General features: G+C 45.0%; 1 non-coding gene across 1 annotated transcript; it reads right to left on the bottom strand.

Annotated features, from left to right (window-relative positions):
- Positions 1 to 2,496: 2,496 nt before the first annotated feature.
- Positions 2,497 to 2,569, bottom strand: TRNAI-UAU (transfer RNA isoleucine (anticodon UAU)). The gene has a single exon. It is a non-coding gene; the product is annotated as a tRNA-Ile (tRNA).
- Positions 2,570 to 10,487: the final 7,918 nt, after the last annotated feature.

Here is a 10,487-nt window from a genome sequence, read left to right on the forward strand (position 1 = left end):
ACTCGTAAATTGAACGTTCGCTCATATACCACGGTTGATAAAACTTTTGGCGCCAGCTGTACATTGGGAACACGAGCAACTGTAGTCACTGCTACTTGCATTATATGTTTCATTGGAGGAAACGATGCGTGTAGTGTGTGCTGCAGTTGACAGACTCGTATTCTACACTGGCAGGCTGGCCGTGAATTATTGCCTGATGGTCAGTAATTCACAAATTGCAGCGTGAGCTAAACAAAAAAAATGGAGACAATCGCATTATGAATGAAAGCGGAGGCATAAACACATTTATACTGAAGTACGCTTGCTTGAATGAAGGGTAATAAACATTGTATGCAGGAAAGGACCTTCATGTCTGCTTCAAGATAACTCTCTCTAAATGTTCGTTCGCTGGAATGACATCTTAAAAAGGTGCTTCTCCAAATGACGCGAGATATAATGTTGACTTCCGCACCTTATTGGAGCACTTCGCTTTGCGTATGATGGCTAAGATTATTATTTGCTGTATGACGTAATAGTGCTGCGGAAACCCACAAGGTGGAGAGAAGTAATTAATTAGGGGAAATGAGGCATCCACCATGGATGTTTCATGGTTAAATGTCATGGTTAAATATTTAAATGACGAAGTTGTTACAAAAAAAAAAGCTATGCGGGTTCCTCGAAAGAAAAGCCTCGCAGTTGAAGAAAAATTTGTCCTGTTCCATGACTCTAGCCCAGGCCCATCGGCTTTCTGGGGCAGCCGCTTTACCATCTGAGCTAACCAGGCGGCTAGAAGATGGCAAGGCGAAGTCGAATTTGTCAACGACTCCTATCAAAGGCAAGAGTTTGACGTTCCACGAGGAATTTTTCTTTTTTTTTCTCTCTTAGCCTGTGATGACATCAAAAACAACCAGACATGGTACTAGACAGTGTCCATCGTTAGAACTTGATATGCTTCCTGATTATCCAACTGCGCAGATGACCGTCCTCTTTCACTTGCTCAAAGATTTCCAAACGCGCGCAGTGCAGTGGGCAATAAACCAAACTGACCTTTTGCGGACGTGGAATCCATCAAGACTCGTCAAGAAAATATTGAAGCAAACGTAGTTTCTATTGAGAAAATGGCTGCACACCCTCGAAGACAAAACTCAACTGCTGGATAGTGTTAAGAGCAAGGCGATGTACTCAGTGCTCTGTCTGACCACTCAGAACAACTCACTGAATGTTCGGGTCAATGAATTAGAGGACAGCTCACGGTGCCAAAACGTACTTTTCCGAAACTTGCCAGATTCGTACGTAACATGTGCACAGATAGTGAGGTACCCGTAATTGACACCCTTGCTGGCGTGCTCGAAAGCCCATTAGATAAGGTAGTGGAACGTGATCATCGCTTAGGGTTCTTTGAACTTAATAAAAGCGGTTTTATCATGGTTAAATATTTAAATGACGAAGTGAAAGAAACAGTATTTTTCAGGTATAGTAAGCTTAAACACGAAGGTATCATTTTCAGTGAGGCTTTCTCACCCGCCATGCATATCATTGGGATTAAATGAATTGAATTCGATACATAGCTACATGGAGCGCAGATATTTCAGCTCCGTTACAAGAAGAACAGCGTTACAAGGTTAACAAAACAGAGTACGAGTACGGTGCTAATAATGACAATGTAGTAGAGCAGGAGCAAAATGAGGTGTCACATAACCGCCATGCCAGTAATACGCCATGTGCAAATGAAGAGGAAACCGAGAGCGCTGGTGAGTGTGATATTCCTCCGCTTCATCTCTTCTTTTGTAATATGCAGAACATTAAGAACAAACGTTCAGCTATTGATACTTGTAATGCTGACATAATGATGTTCACTGAAATATGGCTGCACCCACTAATAAATGACAGTGAACTGTTCTCGGAAAACTATTTCTTTCCTTGTGACTGCGCCACGCATGAATGCGGTGGTGTTGTCGTTGGAATATCTGACACATTGTTGTCTCAGCAGGTTCAAGTTCGTAGTGAACGTGAGGCTGTTTGGGCTCTGGTTGAGTTAAAAGAAAATAATTATCGGAGCTTGTTATCGCCAACCCACGTTTTGTGCTAGCTTTGTAAACGAGCTACATGATGTCACTAACATTGCTTTGCCGCGTTATCCCACACTACCTTTATTTCTCCTCGGTAATTTTAATATGCCTAATCTCGCATGGGACTGCGATCCACCTAGAATTAATCATTCGTACATGCTTCAAGATACCTCGTATACCTTCAAATACCTCGTTGTTCACGTCTCAACTGACCTTGCCTAGAGCACAGACATTGCACATGTATTAAGCATTTATACGTGCAATAAGCAATATATATATATATATATATATATATATATATATATATATATATATATATATATATATCATAAGACGCCAACAAACGAAGACACCGAGGACAACACAGGAAAAATTACTTGTACTTACTAGTTGAAACAAACTACGAAATTATAAACTAATGCAATTAAAAGTGGATGGATAAAGAACTTGCCGCAGGTGGGGAACGATCCCACGTCTTCGCATTATATGTACAATGCTCTACCAATTGAGCTACCGCCGGCGCCGTCTCCCCATCCACTTTCTGGAGTATTTATGTGTTACTGCTGGAACTGACCCTGGGAGTGTTAGCCAGCGCCACCACTCACAAACATTGGCGGCGGATGTGGAACATCCTTTCTGCCGCAGGCCTCACGAGTACGTGAACTTTTAGGTTGAAGGCAACTGGTCAATAAACCCACACGTGCTACCTGACGGCATCCTTGTTGCCGTATTGGAAGCCCTCGTTATGTAATGAACGAGAAGAAAGGGGGTTAACCGAAGGGCCCGATGTTTATTGATCATATATATATTCCACACACTAGCGCACTGATTAGCTCATAGTCGCTAGGTCGCTAGCTTTCCTTAAGACGGCGAACGCCTTGCGTCCCTGGCAAGGTATTCGGAAAGGTGGTGTGCACTGACAGAGAAAGTACGCACCTGTGTGATATCACTGCTTGAGGTTCGCCAAGCAAAACGTGCCAAAATGCGTCCTACCATTCTTCACCGCCAGTGTTGCTCGAGAATTCATGAGAGCACTGCCCCTTCTGCGGGAGTCTTTATTGATTGGCCACGCGAGAGCACGGAATGAAAGCCGAACCGTGTTTACCTCCTTCGCTTTCCCTTCGGACCACACCTCTCGCGCGGCTTCGGCAATTTGTCATCCGCCATTCCTTTCCGTACCGTCTGTTTGTCGACTGCCGCTACTTTTATATTGCGTCTCGCCCCGTCTTTACGCTCTGCTGCGTAAGCAGAGCGTAAAAGAAAAGAAAAAAAAAAGAAACGAAATCCACAGGTTATCCCCGTGGATAACCTGTGGATTTCGTTTCTTTTTTTTACCTCCGTTCTATTTGTTCTTCTTGTTGTTGTTTGTTCACTTGTTTGTTTGACTTTTCACTCAACCTTTATTTTTATTTCTTATTTTTTTTTACATCACTGGCTCTTTCATTGAACCTTCTTACTGCTCCTTCACGGCAATAGGCCTTCCCTCGGCTGTGTCGAGTCACCTGGCACTGATGAGTTCCCATTCATAGGTAGAAAGATTGGTCGTCACGGAAAAAAAAAAGGAGTGCTGACGTCCCGTCGATCAATGGCCGTTGTCGCCTGGCTATTTACGTGGTTGATACTTTATCGTTGCCACGACAGTAAACTCCGATTGACGGTGGCACGATCAGCTTCAAATGCGTGTTTGTGTCATATAAAACTGTCGGGACTGCGCTATGGTACGTTCGTCACCGCCGTGTATGGACAGTTTACCGTTTAGAATCTTCATTTTTCTCTGCAGAACGTCTTAGTCCTTTATCACTTGCCCCGGTAAAAGAATTGCCATACTTACATGTTCTTTTGTTAGCCGTTTCCGTTTTTCCCATAGTTTATTCTCTTTGTTTTGAGCGCCGCTCTCAGTGGCTGCCAAATTCTACACTTTCTGTAAGACATCTGGAACATCCGAAAGCTATCGTTTACGAGCTTGGGGATGCATTCATATCGTATTGTGCAATACTAGCATGCGCAGCACGCCGACACAGAATAGAAATTGGGAAAATGTTACAATCACATGAAACCAACGGATGGCATAGCCGATAGAGTTTCACTGTCGTTCGTTATAGAGGTTGAATTCGTGTAGTTACAAAATTAAATCGCGTCTATTCTCGGTTTCCTTTAGGCTGCTTCCTTGAACTGACTGATACAATGACTGTCCGATCGAATCAGAGAGGAGTTCGTATAACGACTCGGCTATCTTTTAAGAAAATACGTCGCCTGTTGAATCTCTCCTTGTGACGTGGAATGAGTCACGAGCATAGGTAATACGCTCAGTGGCGCGGAAGCCATGCTTATTTGTCTGAATAGATTGCGCAGCCATTCCATTTCAGGCATATAAGGCCTGAGTACTATCATTCCTTGACACACTGCGGCCTGATTGGGATGCAGATTTTTTTTCTTTAATTGTGGCAGATGGTTCTTGGAAGCGAAGCCTCGGAGAAACCAATTGAGGACTAAGTCGTTTCTTCAAAAATGCATACAATGCTTTTAATTCAACAAACGACAATTGCAACACATGCAGCAACGGCTCAATGAAAAACTCACAACCAGAAACAAAATACAGTAAGAACTATATCGAACAGTAGCCACAGCACTCCAGTTAGGGGCTGACTATGAGTGTGACCGCAACAGTTCGACTTGGAGGTGCGGAGACGAGGTGGCTAACGAAGTGGTGTTGGTCTCACCACAACGTCGATGTAGATGAGCGATGAGCCAACGACCAGAGCGTAGCAGCTCCAGCTGGAAGACTGGACGCAGGCGTCTTGGTGGCACGGGCAGGTGGATGCGGCGTCTCGGCCCAGGCAGCTAGGGGCAAACTCGGACCCATAACGTGACTGCTCGCACTCTGCCTGCGGGCGCAGAAGTTCGCCGGCCTTGGGTGGAGTAGTTCGCCGGCCGTGCTGGGGAAGGGTAACGACGCCTGGGAACAGGATGGCAGTGGGCCCCGGTCGGTTGAAGCCCTGGAGGCTTGGGTCGCTTGCGTCGCTTCCTCGAACTCCCCCCCTCTTCCGCCAACGAGCCTCGTTCTTCTTTTTTTTTTGCCAGCCTATTTGTCTTTTCCTGATTGACCCCTGGGAGCTTCGTGCACTTTCTCGATAGGGTCTTTTCCCTGTTGTTTTATCTTTTTTTTGCACCCGCCGTGGTTGCTCAGTGGCTATGGTGTTAGGCTGCTGAGCACGAGGTCGCGGGATCGAATCCCGGCCACGGCGGCCGCATTTCGATGGGGGCGAAATGCGAAAACACCCGTGTACTTAGATTTAGGTGCACGTTAAAGAACCCCAGGTGGTCAAAATTTCCGGAGTCCCCCACTACGGCGTGCCTCATAATCAGAAAGTGGTTTTGGCACGTAAAACCCCATATATTAATTATCTCTTTTTGCGCCGCGCGTTCGCGTGCTTGACGCTCCTCGACGTTGTCGTCTTCCATTCAGTACTGGATTCGCCTCCGCGCAAGCAATCTGTTGTCCTCTTCTTTCTCTTCCTCCACCACAGCACTGTCTCGCGCCCTTCACAAATCACACTGATACAGGGGATAAGAAGGCACAAAATCTGACACAGCTGCTGCAGCATCGCACAGCGAAAAGAAATTATTGACTAATTGTGCCTAATAAGACTTCTTCTTCGTTCATTTATACGCAACATCACTAGTGTTCAGGGATGACAGGGTAGAGCGCAAAAGCAGACCCTGTGTCTTCTTGTCACAATGGTTCTTTACTGCAAATTTACGGGTCAGTGTCGAGGCATATGTTGAGTTCTGCGAACAACCATTCAGTCAGAGCATTTGCTGGCCCTGAACACGAGGCTCCGATTTCAACTGCTGAGGCGGTGGATGCAGATGCTGCATTTCCAATGCCTCCGGCAATGCGCTGCCGCCGCGCTGCCTTTTGGTCCAATGTGCCAGCACAACTCAGAAGACTCGGCTGCTCCTGGGGCAATGTATGGGTATCCAGGCAGTTTTCCTCGTCCTGCCAGGGTATCTTCACAGAATGACTTCCATTCCTTAAGGCCTCATATCTAATTTGTTCAGCTTTATGTGGCAGATAAGCCTAGTTGAAAAACTTTAGGCTATGAGGACGTAAGTGCGACTCGTAGGTTTTCGACTTCTGCACTTAGACCGCCTGAAATGACACCACCCTACAACACCATGTACTCACGGCCAAAGTCAACCCGCACCGCCACAGCGATTCTCTACTAGGGCAGTCTGCGCTTTTTGAAAGAGCATTAAGAAAGAACTAAATTAACTCGAAAAGTGAGTGGCTGTTACCTCTAATAGCTCTGAAAGAACGTTACTAACTTTTCTCTAGGAATGTTTGCTAACGGAGCAGATTGGCGCGTTCATGGCGTTTAAGTTAGGACAGGCGAGTACCTCATTTTGCCTGCAGTACTTTGCGCTGGTGGAGGCAGTTTAACGAAGCGCTGATATGAGTCGCATTTTATTACATATTGTTGGATTGTTTGGATCAGCAGTTATTTGCTAGCACGTGACTTAGATAAATGCTGGCAGTAGGCTGTACCACAAGAACTCTGGTCCATGACGTTAGATCTGTAGTTATTAGATACATTGGTAGAGAACGGCGATCAAAAGAGAACAAGCTATGAAGGTCATTGGTAGTAATAAATTGCACAGTAAGTCGTTCATCCTATTGTGTGGCAGGTTTTTCTTTCTTTTTCACTGTTTGTTCGTTTCTGTAAGTTGTAAGCACACGGTGTTTCAAGTTCATCGCGTGACTATGACCCCACCCGCCCATTTTCCCAAATTTTCCGTAAACTGCAGGAATTTGGGTTCGTTCTACGTTTTTCAGAATGTTTCGTTCAATTTTTTAAAGAAAGATTCTGTTCGCAAAAAAAGTATTAAAGATGTCGAAGGATGGGGCGTTGCACAAAACCTGCGGTGCCCTCTTGGCCTTCGATGTCGGGTGGTTATGCTTGCAGCAAGTTTATTCACACATGTTCCTGAAAGTGGCGAAATCGGCAACAGGAATGTCGCTGGAAATATTACGAAGAACGAACCTCGAATGCTACCCAAAATTGCGTTTAGCATGCTTCGAGATGACATTATTTGCGGCACCATGTGGCACTTAGCGATATAGGTGGCGCTCCTGTTACCACCATGCCTTACCCTTAAGCGGGTGAGGGTGAAAACGTTATTCATCACAGTCCCAGGTTCAGGACACGACAGGAATCACCAGGTAACCCCCAACGCTTGTTTGACGTGCTAGGACGCCGCAATATACGCGTCGCCTCCCGCCTTGGAAGCGTGGCATCGAGGCACCTTACACTCTGAATATGTTTACACCCTTAAGGGTGTTTGCTTGTGTGACGGGTAACACCCCTACCGTTAGGGCCTTACCAAAAACTGATGGAAGGCAACAACGGAGCTCTAACTAGACGTGCGATCGCAAAATACGTAGTTGAAAACTATGTAATCATTTTGACAGCCTCGGGCGCAAAGGAATATCCGACAAGAAAATTTCACGAGGATAGATGTGAAACTTCACTTTATGCACTCGCTTGTCGCAGCTCTAATAATTTTTTCCTTGCAAGAAAAAGTCGACAGGCAAGATGCCATCATTGGTTCCCACCAACAATATTATCTCACACTTTTAACGTGAGGGTATTAGTCATGCGACAACCGAACACCCTTTTAAACAGCCATAAAGGTGTAAAAATGTTTAAAGTGTCGGACATCCCGCAAGAGAGCGCCACTACCTCAAAGCATTATGAAACATCGTTCCAGCGCACAATTGAACACGGACGAGAAGAGAAAGACAACATGAACGCCGGACTTCAACTGAATTTTATTCATGGAAAACAGGGCTTCTATGTACACATGGGAAGGGAGAGCGCGGGGGGGGGGGCGAGGGGGGGCTGCTAGTGCGCAGGACCACCCAAAAATATTTCCTTGGTCTAGGCAGCATTCATCAGATGTGTCAAACCAAAAGAAGAAAGCAATAAAAGCAAAAAGTGAAAAGAAGGTGAAAAAACCTTTCCCTCTTTTATTCCCCTCTTTTTTACATCACTCAGTACAATCTTTCTCATCTCCCGCTCTACCTAGCTGATTCGACACACCCGTTTGCCTTGAGATAATCAAGTTCTTTTTTCCCGAGTACAACAGAAGGAGCACTGACACAATAATCGTTTTCATTGGAGATACAAAATGCTTCAAAAATTTCCCGGTTTTTTCTGATTGCTATATTTGCGCAACACACGTGTTCGTTCGAAAAACGCCTTGCATGCTGGCTCGCGCGAGCTACGGCGAATGTGGTCGGCTCTCCTCAAACGCTCTCCTCGTTTTACAGGACGTCACTTTTGTTTGATTTCATATCGAATAGCATTGCCTACCTTGACAGGTTTTCTTATCGAATTGGTTAACAAGACACTACCCGCTGTAGCGGATAGGGTTTCGACGGGGCCAGCGCTAGCGCAGTGAAAATAAATAACAGGATGAATAGGGTAGAGCCGGCGTCAGCGATTGGCCAGCTTCCCCCTGCGCAGATTGTTGTATCTGGTCGAAAATTGCGGTGGCGTGCAACACAAGGGAAGGCTGAAAAATGCTGCAAGAACGCATCCTCAGCGAATAAGTGTAGGCGGAGCGATGTGGTAAACGTACCGAAAGAGCTCTACAACCTTACACTGGCACAGAAAATGTTTATTATACGCAAATAAATTCATGCTCCCCGGCAAATCCCTGTAGCCAGCGCTCGAGTGATGGGCAGGCAAACATTCTATATTCCTTTCGGAATGGGGAAGTCTTTGGATATCCTTAAAATTTTATACATAAACCCGAGAATCACCTACCAATGCGGCAGCATTCTTTGACTCGGCCGTTACCTAGCTTTTGCTTTTGTCGTTCCCCAAATTTCATTTGGCCCCCCACCCGAAATTGCAAGTTGGCCCACGGCCTAACTTAAACTGGACGTACCACAATATTTCAGTTGACCCGCCCCGAAATTTCAAGTTGACCCGCCCCTAAATTTCAAGTTGGTCCCCCCCCCTCTAATTTATAAGTTCGCCCACCCTCAAATTTTAGTTCAGCCACTCCGAAATTTCAGTTCAGCAACGCACAAATTTCAAGTTGGCACACCCCCAATGGTAAGTTCGCTCACCCGTACTATAGGCTTCCTCATGCGTTTTCTCTGGAGCCCCATGTATCCGTATGGGTAAGCTGTCACGCTTTTCGCATTAAGGACACGATCTTGCTAACAAAATTGCCGGAGTACTCGCCGAAGAATGCTTACACATAAAAAAAGCCACAGTTTTGTTCGAAATATTAGTGCATGTTTATGCGTGCACGTTACTTCTAAGTGGTCATTTTCGAAGTTTGCTGACGTTGCCTGACAGAAAGCTGAAGTGGGTACAGCCCGAAAACGTTTGACCAATAGCGGAGGGCAGATGGAAAAGAAGGTGAAGAAACGGTAATATATATTTTATAATGATGCATTATCGGTGTGTACACGTCATATCAGATAGGGAGTTTTGGTGGTTTTCATGATGTCGCGTGACAGACAGGCGAAGTGGCGGTGGCGCCCGAAAGTTTTGCACCAACAGTGAATGGCTGATTGCAGAAATGGAATAGAATTATAGCTTTACGTTATAGCGACCCAGAACTCCTACTTTTCAATATATATATATACATATATATATATATATATATATATATATATATATATATATATATATATATATATATATAGCGAAAGCGCTCAATTAACGCTGTGTAGTTCCGCAAACACTTCTTTTTTGTACTCAATAGAAAAGTGTAGCAGATTACACAGAGTCAATGTGGACAAAGGAAACGAAGCAACGAAAGAAAGAAGGAAGGAAGGAAAAGAAGGGAGGAAGGTGGGAAGGAAGAAAGAAAGAAAGGAAGGAAGGAAGGAAGGAAGGAAGAAAGAAAGAAAGAAAGAAAGAAAGAAAGAAAGAAAGAAAGAAAGAAAGAAAGAAAGAAAGAAAGAAAGAAAGAAAGAAAGAAAGAAAGAAAGAAAGAAAGAAAGAAAGAAAGAAAGAAGGAAGGAAGGAAGGAAGGAAGGAAGGAAGGAAGGAAGGAAGGAAGGAAGGAAGGAAGGAAGGAAGGAAAATAAAGGAAGGAAGGAAGGAAGGAAGGAAGGAAGGAAAGGAAAGGAAAGGAAAGGAAAGGAAAGGAAGGAAGGAAGGAAGGAAGGAAGGAAGGAAGGAAGGAAGGAAGGAAGGAAGGAAGGAAGGAAGGAAGGAAGGAAGGAAGGAAGGAAGGAAAGGAAAACGCCTGTGCGGTCTTGCTAGCACAATTTCGTCTTAAGGACGATGTCCTAAAGAATTCCCGAAACTAATGCGATTTCGCTGCTCAGGATACGTTAACAAAGGGCCTCCTGTTTCTTCTTTTTAATCAAGTTTTTAGTTACGAAAAAAAAACGCACGCGTGCAATCA

Source organism: Dermacentor albipictus, chromosome 1, assembly GCF_038994185.2.
Source record: "Dermacentor albipictus isolate Rhodes 1998 colony chromosome 1, USDA_Dalb.pri_finalv2, whole genome shotgun sequence".
NCBI lineage: Eukaryota > Metazoa > Arthropoda > Arachnida > Ixodida > Ixodidae > Dermacentor > Dermacentor albipictus.